Source organism: Lissotriton helveticus, chromosome 2_1 (genome assembly GCF_964261635.1).
Source record: "Lissotriton helveticus chromosome 2_1, aLisHel1.1, whole genome shotgun sequence".
NCBI classification, from domain to species: Eukaryota; Metazoa; Chordata; class Amphibia; order Caudata; family Salamandridae; genus Lissotriton; species Lissotriton helveticus.
In genome coordinates this window covers 1019638150-1019656442 of record NC_136059.1, presented here as the reverse complement: position 1 = coordinate 1019656442, position 18293 = coordinate 1019638150, and positions in this window count along the sequence as shown.

Genomic DNA, 18293 nt, shown 5'->3' with positions numbered 1-18293 from the left:
GGGCAAGGTCGGCAGAGCGGAGGTGTCTCTTGGGTACGTGGAAATATACTCGGTCATTGAGGTGTTTGGGTCCGATGTTGTTGAGGGATTTGTAGGTATGGGTGAGGAGTTTGAAGGTGACTCTCTTCTCGACGGGGAGCCAGTGGAGGCTTCGTATGTGTTGGGTCATATGTTTGTGGCACTGTGTCCCTAGGATAAGCCAGCTAGGAATTACTTGATACTCTGACCTTTGGCCTTTTGGACATTTGACTTGCCAAGTCATCAACCATCTGTGGTCAATTCAAAGGGTGCCAGCCCATACCGCGGCATAATTTCACCCATTGCCTGCATTTCTTGGCACCAAATGGCCCTCATCCACCGCCAAACTGGAGGTGTGGGGCTGAAAAGACAACCTCTTGCCCGCCTGCAGCCCTTTAAGGGTTCTCTTGCATGCTAGGCCTAAACTCCCAAGAGCATGCTGCACCTGCAAGACCTGAGCTCCTTCTTGCTTCAGTGCAGCTATTTCTGTAAAAGATGTTAGAGGACGAACAGCATTAATGTGATGCTAAAGCCGGAGGTACTCCACTGCCAAGACTGTAATATGCCTTATGCAGATTGTAGTACTAAGCTGTAAATTACGAAAATGAGTTTTTTAAATAATTATGGCATGGCACAAAACAACTTACTTGTACAAACAGTGACAGATAGGTCTGCATTAATGGCATTTACCTTGGCTACTAGTCTATGGCATTCATTTCCTAATGGGAGTTAAATGTAAAATTAGGCACAAATGGGTGTTATGGGCCAATTTGTCACTTTGAGTACAGTGAAAATAGCACTGAGACCTGCAATTTGTTCAGCAAGAAGCTGTTAACCATGCCTAAACTGTTCAGATAAAACCACTAAGGCCAAGATAACAAGGGGCAGTATCAAGCTTGCAAATTTGGAGCATTGCCGGTATTCTGTGCAATGCTTTTGTCTTAGGGAGATCTGCAGTGCTTGGAAAGGAAATGCTTCACATCTAGCAAAGGATATTGTTATAGTCCGAGTTGTCTTTTGTTTATTTCTCTTTTATGGCTGTAATGTTTGGGGACTGTATTCCATTGCTATGGTGTTGCTGGGAGTTCGAGACTGTTAGTTACACTGCTTGTCTGGAGCAAACAGTGACACTTAGGGGTCGATTCCGATCCGGTAAAATCCCCATCCGTACGAATCATATCCGGAGCCGTTTCCATACGACTCGTACGGACGCCGTACGACCGGACGATTCCGATCCCGATCGGCCGACCCGGACGCGATTCGTACGGTACACGTCGATTCGTACGGAAAAGCGCACGATCACCTACACACCGTACGGCGCGTACCCCCCATGATCGCAGGGGTACGCGCCGTACCCCTGTGATCATGCAGGGTACGTGCCGTACACCCAGCGTACATGGGGTACGTGCCGTACACCCACTGTGCATGGGGTACGGTGCGTACCCCATGTACGCTGGGTGTACGGTACGTACCCTGCATGATCACAGGGGTACGGCGCGTACCCCTGCGATCATGGGGGGTACGTGCGGTACCCGGGGGGGCGTTCCGTACCTGTTTCGGCGCGAACTCTGCGTTTATGACTGTTTTCGGCTCCCGTAGGAAAAGGGTCGTACAGCGCGTACCCGACACGAATCGTACTTGCTGGGTCGTAAAAACCAGCCGCGAACCGTAGTGATGTCGCGTACAGCCGGTTCCGAGTGAAACTCGTACGGAGTTTTTAGTCGTACGGAGTCCTGTATGACTCGTACGGAGTTTGGCACCTGGTACGGATCGTACTTCGTCGTACGTACGGGACGTCTACGGGTACGATTCGTATGGGGAAAAAATTCTCCGTACGACGATTCGGAGCGCATTTTACCGGATCGGAATCGACCCCTTAGTGCTGATTTGTATGTTGGAAAATAAATCATTATCTCACCAAGACCAGAGCCTCATTTCTTATATGGACAACACAACATAATTTGAGGACGAGATAAAGGAAAATCAGCACATCCCCTAGGAACCCACGTTTCCTCTCACATTGAGTGAACATTCTTCCTGCTTTCCGTGTAAACGCTCAGACCAAAGCCTTCAATTTCGTCATTTAAGGTGAACGATCAAATTGCAGTTGCATAACTGCAACAGCTGAAAGGTCAACATCGGCATGTATTAAGGTGATAAATATGAGCAGCTCAGCATTTTTGTCATTTAAGGACTACTGCGGCACTCTTATCTTGAGGGACAAGTCGGCAACCAAGAACTGGTACAGCCAGCAAAAGGTGCACTATGTCGCTGAGAGTATGCCTCGTTTGCCAATGCACTTTCTCCAAGTGCTTCCCGCAAAGTTAAAAAAATACGCAAAGTTCAATTACAATAAACTGTGAGACTCACCTTCAGAAACCGACAGCAAGTGACTTCTTCTCTCTAGGCACTCTTCCACTGCTTAATCTCACCACCTTGTGTGTTGGCTGCTCCATTCTGCCCCACAATCGGCCACTGTCCTCCTCTTCCTGATTGGCCCGAGGTACAGCAGCTGCTAGGTTTGGTTTAGCAACCACATTCATCATTTTCAAAAGACATTCACCCAATCTCCTTTTTACAAGAAGAACCCGGTTTGCCTAGAATAAAATGGTAACAACGGTACAGAACCTTTGAAAACTATCTTTTGGCCATTGATGGAGTGAATTTTAAAGCAGGAAAAGAGCTCTCTTGTACAACTGTTTAAGGATAGAGGGCCAGAGATTTTTTGACCATCTACCCCAAATAACTCCGCCACCTTCAGTTTAATGGAATGTATTCACGCAGGCTGCAAAGAGACTGAAGCAGTATTTCAATGAAGACCGGAGTATAATTTTGGAAAGACACAGGTTTTTTACTCAGAAGCAATGTTCACACTAAACCATCGGCAGTTATTTTGCAGAGCTCAGAGTTTTAGCAGTCACATGTGCATTCATGGATCAAGTTAACCAATACATGAGAGACCAACTAGTTGTTAACTGTTTTGACAATAGAGTGCAGGAAAGGAGTCTATGTTGCAGAAAAACAACTCTTGATTAAACACCTGAAATGTCAAGAGGTATTGGGAGGTCAATTGCTGCGCCTAAAGAATTGGGAAGATCGAATCAAGGTGTTATAGAAAATGTAAATGCTGTAGCTCTCAGAGCTAAGCCTACGTTTGAGATTAAAATAACTGACAGAGGCCCTTCGAATTCATCTGGGACCTGTTTCAGGTGTGGTTGTAAGAGCCACATGGCCAACTCAAGTAATTGTCCTTCAGTGTGCAAAGTATGTATAAAGTGTAAGAAAATAGGAAATTTTGCATGAATCTGCAGAAATATGCAAAAAGTTGTTTATGTGAATAGCTAAGATAAGTCAGTGTCTGTCAACAATTTGGAAGAATTCGTAGGAAATAAAATAAATTGTTACAGTCAGTAAGCAAGATGCCTTCCATCAATATGGTGTCAGAGAGAGAAATATTGGAGAAGAATGAAAACCCCAAATGTGAGATTGAAATTAGTGAGGTGAACATGATAGTCCCAGTAGATTATTGATCACCCATAACCCTAGTATTGGATACGTTGTATGATCAGAAATGGAGACAAGTAGTGTAATGGCCACCAGATATCTGCATGGTGGCATTCAGTGGGCAAGAAATCGATATGAGGGGATACTTCCATGAGAACACCAAGCACAAGGGCAGAACAATCTACACCAAAGTTTATGTTGCGAAAAGAGAGTACAAGATCTTTGGATTAAAGGACTAGGGCACGTTTGGAATGGTTCTTAGACCTGGAACACCTCATCCCATCCTATTGGTGGAGAAGGTGGATGGTGAAGTGTCTTCACTACGGAGGTCCAGGAGAGACATAGGTCCATCCTTGAGGACAAACTAGGGGTGGTGAGATGGTTTGAACACAAACGTCTTCCAAAATCAGATGCCATCCCTGTGGTGGACAAGGTTAGCAACATATCTATGAGTATCAGGAGTAAGCTGAAGGTACAATTGGATAAACTATGCAAGGAAGGTGTCATCGAGCCTGTGGATTTGTCACAGTGGATTTTACCTGTAGTCGTAGCACTAAAGAAAACAGGCGATCTCGTGCTGTGTAAATCGTTGCCATCTGGAAAAACTTAACAGTGTCGTAAGCATTTTGAAAGACCATGGAATCACCCTGAAGGAAGAGAAGTTCATTTTTTTTTTTTTTAATCTTTTTATTGACAGATTTTTTAGATATTTTTCCACCCTCTGGAACCCAGAGGGGGTGAGGAACAAGTGAAAGTATCTATAAACAAAAAAACAATAATACATAATCATAAAGAATGTCCACCATATGGCTCGTTATAACCTAAACAGAAAAATCCTTCTTCATATCTAAATATTTACAACAACCAGTCTTATCGGAATGAAGTCACTCTCCTTATGCTTACATATTGATACCAGTTATACACAATATATACATTATACATTATATACAAATTATATACATTATATATACAATTCACCCTTCTTCCTTCTATTTCGTTATTGGCTCCCATATTTCCAATCCTAATTTCCTTGCATTTTTCCCTCTCCTTGAGTAGATCGCTCTTTCTAAATTATATATACTCAACAACCTAGCTAACCATTGCTGGAATGATGGTGCCAATTGATCTAACCATGCTGAAGCGATACATAGTCTATAGACTGCCATGGCAACAAAAATAAAGTAGTTTCCTACCTCACTTTCGTTGCTTCCGTCTACCCCTAGCAGAATAGTCGCAGATGTTAAATTAATAGATAGTTTTAATGCCCTTTGTAAGAACACTTCTATCTCCTTCAGTATTGTCGCTAAGCATGGACATGTTGCGAATATATGAATAGCATCTGCATCTATACCCGTGCACCTAGGGCAGTTTATTCCGGTTATCGCCCCCCATTGTGCTAGTTTCGCAGGGGTATAATATAGCCAGTACAAGGTCTTATAGTGCTGTGCCTGTAAAGACGCCGAGCATAAGATATTCTTCCCTAATTCTAGTGATATATTAAAACATTCCTGTTCTATGCCCAGCTTCGCCGACCAGGTTTCCCCCCATTTAGCCATATCGTCTGGTCTTTGATCATTTAGCTCAGCGTAAAACCTTTTAATTGTGCAATCTACTCCAGTATGTATTATCTCTAGTATGTTGTTTTTCTCAAATCCTCTTAGTCCCCCCCTTTTATTTTGTAGGAAGCTTCTTATTTGTAAATATTTGAAGAAGTGTCTTGTTGACAAATTAAATTCTGTCTGTAAAGTTGCAAATTGTTTCACCCCTTGTGACACCATAAGGTCCCCCAATTTTATTATCCCTTTCCGATGCCACTCTGTGTATACTGAGTCGGAGAATATATCACCCGGAAATAACGTATTCTCATATATCCTCGTATATCTATTAAACTTCCCCAGTCCGAATTTCTTCATAAAAGCCTTCCATAAATTATATGCACCCAAAATAGTCTTGAAACGTGTTCTTTTAAAGTAAGCCGTATCAAAATTTTTCAAAAAAATATTTTTAGTTCCTTCTCCCAACAGTATGCCATATATTGCTAGTGATCCCAAATGGTCTTCTCCTTCCACTTCTGCGCCACCTATTAATCCTACCATATATTGCAGGGCTGCGGCCCAGTAATAGAGCTTAAAGTCCGGTAATGCCCATCCTCCTCTTTCCCGTGGGAGTGCCATGAGTCTTGCTGCTCTCCTAGTTTTGCCTTTGGACCAGATAAATTTGTTAGTCATACGTTCAATCCTTTTAAACCACAAATTATCAAACCATAGGGGAATTGTTCGAAAAAGGTATAAAAATTTCGGCATTATTAACATTTTTACAATGTTCACTCTTCCAACCAGTGTGAGATGGAGATTGTTCAATCTGTCTAGTTCTCCCCCTACTTTTCGTACAATTGGGTCAATGTTTAATTCTACTATCTTTTCTAAGTCTGAGGTTATAGTTATGCCCAGATAGGTTCCCGTCTGCACCACCCGAAAATCCTGACATATAGCCTTATTATTTTTTATAATTTGTGTTTTTCCAGTATTCAAAGAATACCCAGACACCTTCCCAAATTCTTTTGCCTCCTGTTCCACATATCTTATAGCCTCTGTGGGTGATGATGTTATAACCGCCACGTCATCGGCATAGGCCAAGATCTTACAATCCCCCCTAAGTGAGGAAGAGAAGTTCAAGTTCATGATGGAGGAAATGGAGTAGTTTGGACATAAGATATCAGTGAATTGTATTATGGCCAAGGAAGATCTCATTAGACCCATCAGGGATCATCCCTTTCCCATGGGCAAGGAACAGCTGAGATTGTTTCTAGGCTTATATGAATATTATTCGAGATTTGTTGAGAACTTTGCAGTAAAAACTGAACTTTTGAGAAAGTTGGTAGGGAGAGGTGTGAAGTTTGTGTGGGAACAGGAGCAAATTAGTGGCTGAGAAGAATTACAGCACAATAGAAAGGGAGGAGTTGGCATGTGTCTGGGGTGTGCATCATTTTGTGATAACATTGTGGGGAAGAGAGTTCACCTTAGTCACCAATCATATGCCCCTGGATTATCTCTTTAACAACAAAGGTTTAGAAAGTAATTATCACACAGAGTATGTCTGGCTGTATGTGAAAAAAGGAAGAGAAAACTAGAAGTTGTGTAATGTCGGAAAAGCTGTGAAGGAAGAAAGAGGAAGGAGGAGGCTTTTCCTTCAGGACAAGAACCCTCACTCACCGTTAGGTGACATGCTTCATCAAAAGGGTTCCCTCCTCACACCGAGGTGTGGGCTACAATTCCCTGAGGTGAGGAGCTGAGGTGTTTTCTCAAAATGAGTGTTTGGAAAGAGGTGAATAAGGGGCAGACTGCAAAAAAGAGTAGTGATTTAAAAATTTCTCCATGGGGCGACTAAATCTTTATTGGGTGTCCTCAAGGACACGGTTAAAAACGAGAGGACTGGGGATTAAACCAATATATCCCTAAATGGAGGTCAACATGTTTCTGCCATGAATTGTTTCCTTAAAGATATACAGTGACATTCATCAGGACCTTTTTTAACTAGTAACTCTGCCTAAGTGCAAAAAAATTATCAATATACTAGCCACCACAGGAACAGGGCAGTCAGGTGTTCAACGATTCAAGCAACTTCAGGTTCTCGTCCTGAAGGAAAATTCTCCTCCTTTCTCTTTCTTCCCTCGCAGCTCTTCTGGCATTGCATGACTTCTAGTTTTCTCATACAGCTGGACGTACTCTCGTACTCTGTGTGATATTTAGTAACTTGTAGGGATTAGTACCCCATGACTTTTGTTGATCCCCGATGATCCTTTATGTGTAAAAAGGTTTAGAGAGTGCCAGTCCATGGTTGGTCCATCTGATATCTAAAGTGAAGAATATCGCTGGCAGAACAAAACTGCAGAGCTGATTTTCCTTCTATGTGCCTGACAAGACCTGCTTGGGAGGGGAAAGTGTTTGATGATGAGGAAGATGTGATCGGATTGGTGTATGGAGTAATGGTGTGAGATATGATCACACACGAGGAGTGGACCGGGTATGTGGAAAAAGATCATTGCAAAAATCAGCTCAAGAAGGTGATTTGTCAGGGTTGGCCCAGGGAAGCGGTAGTCTCAAGGAGTTATTTCACACTGAAGGGGTTCCGTGGATTTTTTGTTACCGACAATGAAGTCCAATTTGTTTCTCATCAGATGAAGGGCTTTTAAAGAAGTTGGACATCAGGCACCTCACCACTGCTCGTTATAGCCCACTGGGGAACAGCATAGTTGAGAAGGTTAACAGCATGTTTAAGGAAACCATTCACTTGGCAAGCACAGCAAGGAAGGATGTCAAAGAGGAGATGGCTGACAGGGTTTGCTGCTATCATATCACTCCGAACACCTCTACAGCGGTGGCTCCTTTTATGATATTGCATGGAAGACATCCCAAGAAGGAGTTGTCTCCCCGTTAGGTCCTGAATGAGACCAAAGTGGACAGAAACATTCCCGGATTGATCTGATGAAGGTGCCAGTCGAAAAGTCTCAAGAGAGGAGCAGAAACAGGTATGATGACCTGAGAAGAGTGAATATGGTTGACTTTTGAGTGGGAGAGTTGGTCAGAATTAGCAGACCTTTAGGTGCGAAAAACTCTCTTTCTAAAGTTTACCCCAAGACAACAGTCATCCAAGTCTCCAAGCATTCAGTTTGAGTGGAGAATGGGAAATGGTGTAACAAAAGGGGTGTGGCCAAGGAGCAAAGCGGACACAATTTGAGTACTTCTGAGCAAGGGGACTCTCTCGTAGATTTGGACGGGGGTAAGTTGCTCGTGGGGAGTTGGAGAGTTAGTAATGGTTATGGATGCCCTAAAGGTGGTGATTCAGATGCAAGTAGTGGAGCGTGGCCTGGGACATCTGGGCTGACACTCAGATTTGGAGTGAACCCTAGTTTGAGTGAGGGAGGTGGAGACTGGTTCGCAGCTGACTAACAGTGGAGAATCTGATGTAGATGTGTAAATGAGGGATGCAGAAGGGGGTGTGTATGATGCTGCTAGAAGTAGAAGAAAGGTGTGTTTGCTAAAATATTTAAATAATTGCATATTCTCATGAGTTCTTGGTTCAAAAGTTGTTATGCCATTTAATGGAGTATTTATTATTGTTTCTTTGTGGTGTTCGTTTAATGTTTGGGTGGTGTCATTTTGAGGTGTAGCCCTGTGCAGTGTATTGCTTTGTGTTGTATGTTGTCCTATGTTGTAGGTTGTGTTTTATTTGTTTTGTATAGGGAAGGGAGATGTGTTATGATCTAAGTTGTCTCTTATTTATCAATCATGACTGGAATGTTTGGGGTGTGTATTCTATTGCTATGGTGTTGCTGAGAGTTCCAGATTGTCAGTTACACTGCTGGTCTGGAGCAAACAGACACACGGAGTGCTAATTTGTATGATGGAAAATAAATCATCTCACCAAGACCGTAGTCTTATTTCTTATATGGACAACACAACAGGTATATAGTGATTGATGGATACCAAGGGACTCCATTGATTTTGACATTTGACAAACTAGGAGTTATGTTTTAGAACCGGGGTTGCTTGGCAGACAAGACTTTAATTTGTCTGGCGAGCTTGAAGGAGTTTTTTACGCCTGACTGAGTTTAGTCTGCCAAGAGAGTTGCAAATCAATTATAGGGCACACACAAATATAATCACTAGCGGTGTGCATTTGGTTGAACATAAATCTAAAGGAATTTGTTATAAAGTAAATGTATAAAACAAGAAGTACTTGTAAATGCTATAATGAGGGGAATGGCTCTCTGGCTCCCAGAGGCTGCGTCTGCTTGTGTGCTGGACAAAGTGAGCATAAGAAATGACTGCCGGAGCTGCAGAGCTGTAAATATGTATTTGACTGATGGACGCACTGTTGTGAGTGACATACAAATGAATGCGCAAACTCGTATGTGACAGAGGCACCCTGAAGGATTACACTTCGACACAAGCACACTTCTCCAGTACTGTTTGAATGAAATGAGGAATTTTCTTATGTACTTTAGAAATACTCTGTGCCTGAGGCACTAATATACCTAGGGGTATGGGCAAATCCACAGGCATTATAAGCAGATGAGCTGCACATTCAATATAAATAAATGAAAGAAGAACTATGCAATGCTCTTCACACAGTATAGGAGATGTATATTGCAGATGAAATGGCCTTTGCACTTTAGGTCAGGATTCGGACCTTTACTGAGGTTCCAGCCCAGCAGCTCTACTGGCCACTACCAGTGCTAATGAACAATGCTTAGAATCAAGTTTGCTTACCACCAAGGGTTTGTCATATAGAAGACTGTAGATAGCACCTGAGTAACAGCATGAAGATGTGTGAGCTGGCTGGATAAGTGTTTGATAGACCTTTCCTGAGTGATAGAGTGTAGTACAGCTACCCAGAGAGGGCGGGAATCAGTTATGTCAGAAATAGAAGTGTTAATAATTATACTTGCACTGCCTTCTTAGGATTGGGCGTTCTATGATGTTCTGCAAGGGGTGTCCAGCAGAGCAATAGGGGCTGCAATGGGCGCTTCTTGAAGCTTTTAGAATGTGTCACTGGCATGGCTTAATCCCCCTGAAAGTGTCAAGTTGTTGTACCGTGTAAGTATGAAGTGTGGCATCACTAAGGACAGAGTCGGTCGCGAGGACCTCAGTGATAAGTGACTACAGTGTGTTGAAAGACTTCAGGGAAGTACCAGAGATTCAAAGTGATGCATGACCCCATGTAACTTGTACTCTCATTTCAGAGGACCAAAGCAGTTCAGTGTGTCAGTTTTCTGACAAGGGACTAAGGAGATTTCCTCTCCTGTTTAGGAAAATCTATCAAGAGCCATCAAATCTCCTTCCTTATCCTAACTGGCCTTTGCAAACGGCCTGTAATGGGTCCAAGGCTAAGGAAGTAGTAGTAGTAGTAAAAACTGTATTTGGTTTTTCTTGAAAAGCACAAAACTATACACCTAAAATATCTAAAATACATGATGTGGAAATAATTAGCAATGGCATATCGCCATTAAAAAAATTATAAATAAATAAATAAATAAAGGAGACAATGGAGCTACCAAAAACAATCTGAAAGAACTGCAGCAATAAGATCAGGTAAAAAGGAAAAAACCCGCAGATTTAAAAAAGGAGAAACAGATACTAACAATCATCTCCCGTTAATAACCCCAGATAAAATACGAGTAAGACAAAAGCAAATGGTAGGTGATTTTGATTTTAACATTTGCAGCACGAGAAAGGCCGGCCTAACTTGATTAAAAATCATTGGCAGGAGGAGTGGGCAGATACATTTAAAAGGCAGGTGGTAGAATCTAGGACATATCATGACAATGTGGAGAAAGTCAGGGAGAGAGACATTATCACAGTGGCAAGGTGGAAGATCTGAAACTCTGCACCAGGAACCCTTACATAGCAAACGTTGGTAAAACATGTTAAAAATATAATATGTTAGAAGCCATCGGTGATAATTATACATCTCCAGCTCCATTCCAAGTACAATTTTCACCATGATAAAATGGCGCCTAGAACATTTATTTAGAGTCACTGCCTCACGTTACACAACTGCTCTTCCATAAAATGCCTTTTAAGCCATGAATTTCCCTCCTAACTATACGTTCTGGGTCAGTAAACAACTTTAGTAAGCCCAGTAAATTAAAAGTTTGCCTTATGAAAGCTAACCATGGGATGCGCAGCATACCGTCCAGAGCCATGCAGGTGTGAATGATAAGCCTGTTGATAAACAAATCCTCTTTTAACCAAACTTACAACCAAAATAACAGGAGGTGCAGGGCAATCAAATCAGCTATATACCCATATCCTAATTCCTTGTAAAGCATCTCGGAGGGGGTGCTCACTGGTACTTTGAAAAGACATCTCAAAAAGGCATTTTCCGCGACCTGAAACTGAGGGCAAGACAAATAGCCCCAGATTTCACAGCCAGGGAGATACACTTGGCCTTAAAACCTTTTAAGCTTCGCCTCTATGTTAATGTGACCCATGTGCCTTGCCAAAAGACCAATCCCATTTATTGCCACTTTAAACCTCATGGTGTTTTTCTTCAATAAGGGTTGCCAAGAGAATCTGGAATCCAAAAGGATCCCTAAATATGGATAGCTCAACCCTAGAAATGGGGTGGCCCTTGAACACTTAACTTTTGGATCTGATGTTCATTGGTCCAACTACAAGCACCATAACTAGAGATTTAAGGTAGATCGTAGTAAGATGGAGCCCATCCATGTTGATGACAAAAAGATCTAACAGCTGATGCAGGTCCTTAGCTGTTTGAGACATGAGGACTGCGTCATCCGCATACAGAAGAGCAGGCAGAAAACGACCACCTACCATCGGGAAATCTAAAACTGGGTTCAGCAGGGCCATGTCCAGCCTGTTTATTTAAAGAGTGAAGAGAAAGTAGACCAGGATTCAGCCCTGACACACCCCTCTCTCCGACTCCAGGGGCATTGTTAATTCCCCCTCTGACCCATTTCTAAATCAAGTGGAGAGCCCATCATGTAGAGCATGTAAGAAGGAGAACAGGCCCAGTTCGACACCCCTCTATCCCCCCATTGACCCAAGCGCTGCTTAGAGCTTAGCTCTGTTGACTCGGTTAAAGACTGAGCTTAGATCCATGAAAGCCAAATGGACTGCCTTCTCCCTCATCCTGGTGTACTTAGCAGTCATCATCAAAAGGTTCAGCCTCTTAGCCACGGTGCCCCATCCAGCTCTAAACCCATACTTGGCTTCAGAGAGGATGTTCTTATCGGAAGCCCACCCAGACAAGCAGTCCAGCAGGACCCTACCCAACACCTTGACTTTGATGGCCACCAGCGAAATGGGGTGATAACAAGTGGGGTCAGTTCTGCTGCCCTTCTTGAGAATCAGAACGAAGACTGAACATTTCCAGCTGGAGGGGAGCGTCCCTCTGGCAGTCGAATTAAAAGGCTGTCTAAGCAAGGGGGCCTACAGATCCACCTCCAGTTTAAATAAATCACTCTGGATGCCATCGGGTCACCTAGCCTTGCCCTCTGGCAAGGACAGAATGGTTTTCCTCACCTCCTCCTACTGCAGGCGAAGACCTTGTGAAGCCCCCACCTCCAGCAAAAAGATCGCTGGATTCAAGATCGTAAATCACCCCAAAATGATCCCGCCACACCTGGGGGTGCATGGTGAGGGCCTGAGCATTCCTTTGGTTGGAAGCGAAGGTCGGATGATTCACTACCCTCTAAACCCAGCACAGTAGTGCATAGCACAGGCCCCTAACAGCATGTTCCTGAGTTCCCTATTGAGTGACTTCATTCTCCCACATGAGCCGCCAGATAGCAATCTATAGCCCTCTAGACCTCATCCCCAACACCAGGAAGCCTCTGTATGGCAGCCATGAGTAATCTGTGAGCCTTGATACATGCCTTATCAAACCACCTACAGGGCGGCGGTGGATGGGCTGCTTGAGGGGCAGTGAGAGCGGACATTATGTGGCCAGCTATGTTGACAAAAGCAGTCAGGATAGTCGAATGAGAGGCCCCATGGTCTAAACAGATACAGAAGTCCTGATAGCAGGTGTAGATGAGAATCCGCTGAAACCACTTTAGCCCACTTAAGCCTTTCACTCATGAGCTACTAAAATGAACTGGTTCCAGAAAATGAGCTTCTAGCCTAGCCTGGGGCAAAAGCCATTAAATAAGGACAGCAGAGGGGTGCATCTCTACCTTAAAGTCAATTAAATAGGCAAACAGACAGGGAGAGACAAAAATATAATTTATAATAGAAGAACCTGTTCCAACACTCTTGAAAGTTGGGATCTGTTAAACAATACAGGAATCTGGCCGATCTAGGAGGTTCACCAGGGTATGGTCTACAAATAGTGAATTAAACCTATCACCTAGAGACGAATGTTTCAGATGAGCCTGGTCACCAGTCACCAGGTTATCACCTAGCGGCAAATCCCCCTATAAGAAACAGTCAGCACAAGGGTGTACAGTGAAAATCACCCATCTAGAAGAGTATGGTAAAGCCAGAAGATGTGGTAACAGTACTGCTGATGAACTGACCAAGCACCACTTGCCAAAACCTGCTCCACCCGAGGGGAATGATATTCATTGATACCAAGGGCCCTCAGTTGTTTAGAAAAGGTCAAAAGTTTGCCTAGAATGGAACTTATGGGTGACTCCGTTATCTCCATTGTAAATTTGGGACTGACACAGATAAAGGTAGCAAGCCCACCTTTGGCTCTACCGTGTGACGAGAGCAAGACAGGAGACACAAACGAGGTAAAACCATCTAAAACGAGAACACCCTCTGTCAGCCATGTCTCTTGACAACAAATAATGTCAATCAGGCAAAAGAATTGGTATACTCCTTGTCGCCCATCTTCCCTCTAGTGCCCTCTATATTCCAACTCAAAATCTACCTTAAGTGTATTTGGGTCGGTAGTGAAGGTTTTGGGCAAAAGTGGGGGAGTAAGAAGCAAAGGGTCAGTATCTAAATCAGCCAAGGGCTCAAATTTACTTAAAACAAGGTCATGGGCTAGAGGAGGCAAGGCAGAAGACAGAGCCAGAGATCCCTGTGACAATTGCCTATGATAAGAGTAAGGGAAAAGGCTATTTTACAGAGGGTGGTGAAACATTCTCACTTACCTGCAAAAAGGAATGTGGTATGTCTGTCTTCCAATGGCACATGCTTTCCAGGTGATACCAGCAAACAAAGTACAAACATCTCTGCACTGTTTCCAAAGCTTGAGAGGCTCCCCGTTCAAAATTCTTAAATATCCCTTTCAGAAATATTTAGCCAGCCATCTCCGAGGTCGAGTATTCCCAACATGAGCACTCAGATAAGATTCAACTACAAATCAACTGCAATTTACAGAATGATTTGGTTGAAGAGTCCACAGTTTTGGAGCTGGATGTACCCGAGATTTTTAACCAAGCAGCAGCTCTAGCTAAATTTAAGCAAGGCTGAAAACGAGGCAGTTGAGGTTTATATTGTTTTTTTGTCTATAGTGACAATAGGGTAGCGTCAACATATAGGGGAGCCAAGTAGGGTTTCACTGCTACAATTCACATACTCCTCTAATAAGAATATAGCACTCTCTGTTGTCATTCTCTATGGCTGTTTCTTCCCTTGATAGTGGCAAATACAATCCGTCCCTTTATCTTAATCTTTGTTCCCCCCTTTCCCTGCTCAGCATTTCCACTCCTTGCAGTTGGTATGTCCTGTTATCACCTGGAACATCAGTACCTACTTCTTCGTGCACAGAACTGACCAAGTCAATGTCCTCTTCAGTTTCAAGCTCTATTTCTTTCGAGGCATAGCTCTGTAGGTAGAGACTTCTACCAGGAACATTTCACCTTAGGCATAGAAGCTGCCCACGCAAGCAGCTTTCTCTGAGGATTGGACTTCGCAATGACTTCTACACACCATCTCCGGCAGGTTAGCAGAACTTAAGGACTCCGCGAATACCACAACCACTCTTTCTACAACACTCTGCTTCCTTGTCTCCCAGCTGGGATTTTCCACCCAGAAAGATAACCTGCATCGGACTGATTCACCCAGGTTCCCCTATGCTGGGTCATCTTTGTATAGCCACCAAGGGGCAGCATCGGCTACGGGTCACAGCGTGACGTCACCGCAGGCTGCATAATTGAAATAAACATTCTCTGTTGTATATTAGCATTTTATGTTGTACTTGTAGCTTTAAGGTGTAGAATGTAAATGTAGATGTAGATGTAGAATGTTGCAATGCGATGTATGAGAATGCGTTAGAATATGGGACCAGTTAGGAGGGCTATAAGGCAGAGTGGATGTTAAACTGATTGTGTTTATTCCAATAAGCTCGAACCTCACTCCACATGCAGTCGTTCTTCCTGCAATCTCCACACTGAATGAATGCAGTACGGAGGGCGCAGATTGGAGCAAAATCAGTTGCCCTGCACCATCATCCTGTCAGCTGCCAAGGAGCAGAAGCAGATCCAGGACACAGTGCAACACTAGCAGCCCTGAGGTAAACATTCTATGATCTTTGAATGATATATTATGCAACAGTAGAAGATGTATTACTAATATTGTTACCTTGTTATTATTAGGTTGGTGTCAGGAGCATCACAACAGTGGCTTGTAAGTATCATCAAAGCTTTTTTTAAATTAATTCTGGCAGTCCTGCGCTGAGGTGATCACAAGTGGTAACCTTGCAGAGGATGGAAACTTATGCAATCTTGTCTGGGGTGTACACAATTTTAATAATATTAGTAGCTTAGGACGATATTCACTAAACAGAAGTAGTTCTTAATAATAAAAAGGTTGGAGACTTCTGCTATAGACACACCAGAGGAAGAAATTAAGAATTTTGTATTTGGAATATACACCACTTATTTCAAAGTGATATTGCCTTCTTGCAAAATTGTATTGGCTGGAGAAGTTGTAGAAATGTATTCTGATTCTTGTTCTCCATTTTCATTAATTGACAGTGAAGTTTGTTATTGATAACTACGCTATAGCAGGAGACATCTGTCTTGGCAGTTATGATAAAAATACTATTCCACTAGTATGAATGGAACTAGCATTTAAGGGGAGGACCATGGTATGTAAGGTCTACACGTCCAAGAGAGGTCTGACCTTATAGGGTGGAGATGTAAGAAAGAATTGGGGATTGTCCTAAATCCTAATGGTGATGATCCAATACTCATAGTCAATCATTCTCCCTCAGCAGAAGATGTAGGCAGCAAATGCCCAGAGACATTTTCCATTAAATTGGGTCTTCTAACTTCCAAGAAAAAAAATCAGGCTTAAGACAGCAGCTGTTCTGATTGCACATAAAGTCCATCCCCTACTAAAATTGATTAACAAACCCTTTAGGAAGGAACTAGACTGACTTTGGTCACTGGAAGTATTGAGAGTTCCGTTAGGCTAACCTCCATTGTCTTCACAACCAAAGCTGAAGGCAAAGATGTACTCTTATGCATAGATTTAAAGACCTTAACACCAACATCTGGGCCATCTAAGGGTGGCATTAAGTTCACACTTGATTTGGTAGTGGCAGTTAAAAAGCACAACTAACACAAAAAGGAAGAAGCAAGGTCCTTTCCAAACCTTGCTGAATTACTCCAACTTCACAAACATGCTGGTAGTAGAGTACAGATACAAAAAAAACATTATGCAGAAATTTTTTTTTTTTTTTAAACAGAGAGCACACACACTTTACACTGAACAGCAGTGTTAAAGTGCCCAGAGTCCTAAAACCACCAACACCATGTTAGAAAAAAGGCTAGGAGAAAGGCAAAAAGTTTTGGGATGACCCTGCAAAAAGAGCCAAGTCCAACAACCATGTGCACAATGGGAACAGTCCAGCCCGAACTGCCAGGCCCTCTCTGTACTGGAAACAAACGTCCTAAGACCGGTCTAACCTCTCATCAGCCAGGGTAGCTTGAGTCCAGTGGTATGGAGGGCATAGGACCCACATCTGGGCATACCCGTCCCACTCAGGGTGACAAATGCAAAAAGAACAATTGATGGACAGAATGCCGAACAATGTCATACATTCACCCCAGTACAGAGATCTGGGCCTAAATCCATCATTTGCACATAACCAACAGTAATACAGTGAAAACACTATAAACAGATACCACATTAAAAAAGGGAGTGACATTTGGATGGTGCCATAACTGCCAAGAGACATTTAAATTTGTTAAAAATCCATTAGAAAAGCACCCTCCATAAGCAACTTTGACGTGCAATGTTGTGCTGCCCTTACTAAGGACGCCAACAAGAAAACTTTATAGGCTACTCTTACAGGAATGGTGGATGGAAAGTAGACTGTAGTATCCTTTGATTCCTAGGCCCTTAAAGGATCTGAGTTTGACTATTTGGCTGTCAAGAAAGAGGCCATATCCTGTAACTGGGCAATAAAACATTACACACACTTTAAGTGGGGCATTCCCTTTGCAATAAGAACAGATCATATTGCCCTAATATGTGCATTTTCATTGAAGGGAGCTGAACCTATGACCCCTAGAATTACCTGCTGGCTGCTAGGGCTAGAGGGATATAATTTCAAAATGGAATATCTGCTGGGCTCATGCAATCTGGCTGCAGATTGATTAACCAGATTAGCATTTGAGAAATCTGATTTAGATGAGGACCAGCCAGAGAAGATGATACTCTCCATTTGCACAGAGGGAATGGAAAGAAGGAATGGAAAAAAAGCATGAAGACATATCAGGAATTGAAACTGATTTGGGAATGGATTAGTAAGCAAAGGCTGAATAAATGTAATGAGCTTCCTGAAACCATGATATGCTATTGGATGTCACAAATGGGTTGAGTTCAGTGGGACATAAGTTCTACACGTATGAAAAGATTGTTCTTTCCAAGTAACAGCTTAATATACTTACAGAGTTGTCTCAAGAAGGCCACCTATGGAGAATTCTGACCAAGTCCATTCTCATTAGTGGTGGTCCAGGAACATTAACTGCATTTAAAAAAGGATCAGAGACTGCACTAGTTGTGCCTCAGTGATAAAGCCAAACACACCATTAATATTTTAGAGGTACATGATATGCCATGGGTAAAGCTGGCACCAGATATCACTGGACACCCAAAAGGTGAATGGAGGAATGCTTGCAAATAGGCCCACTTTATGCAAATTAGTACGGACCCTGCTCATTATAGGAACAATCCATTCCAATCTGCCAGACATCTGAATGCTAGAGATCATTGACCTAGTTCACCAACCGACTTTCAGGGGTAAATACAACCTTGTATCCTCGCTAACTTACTTACAAA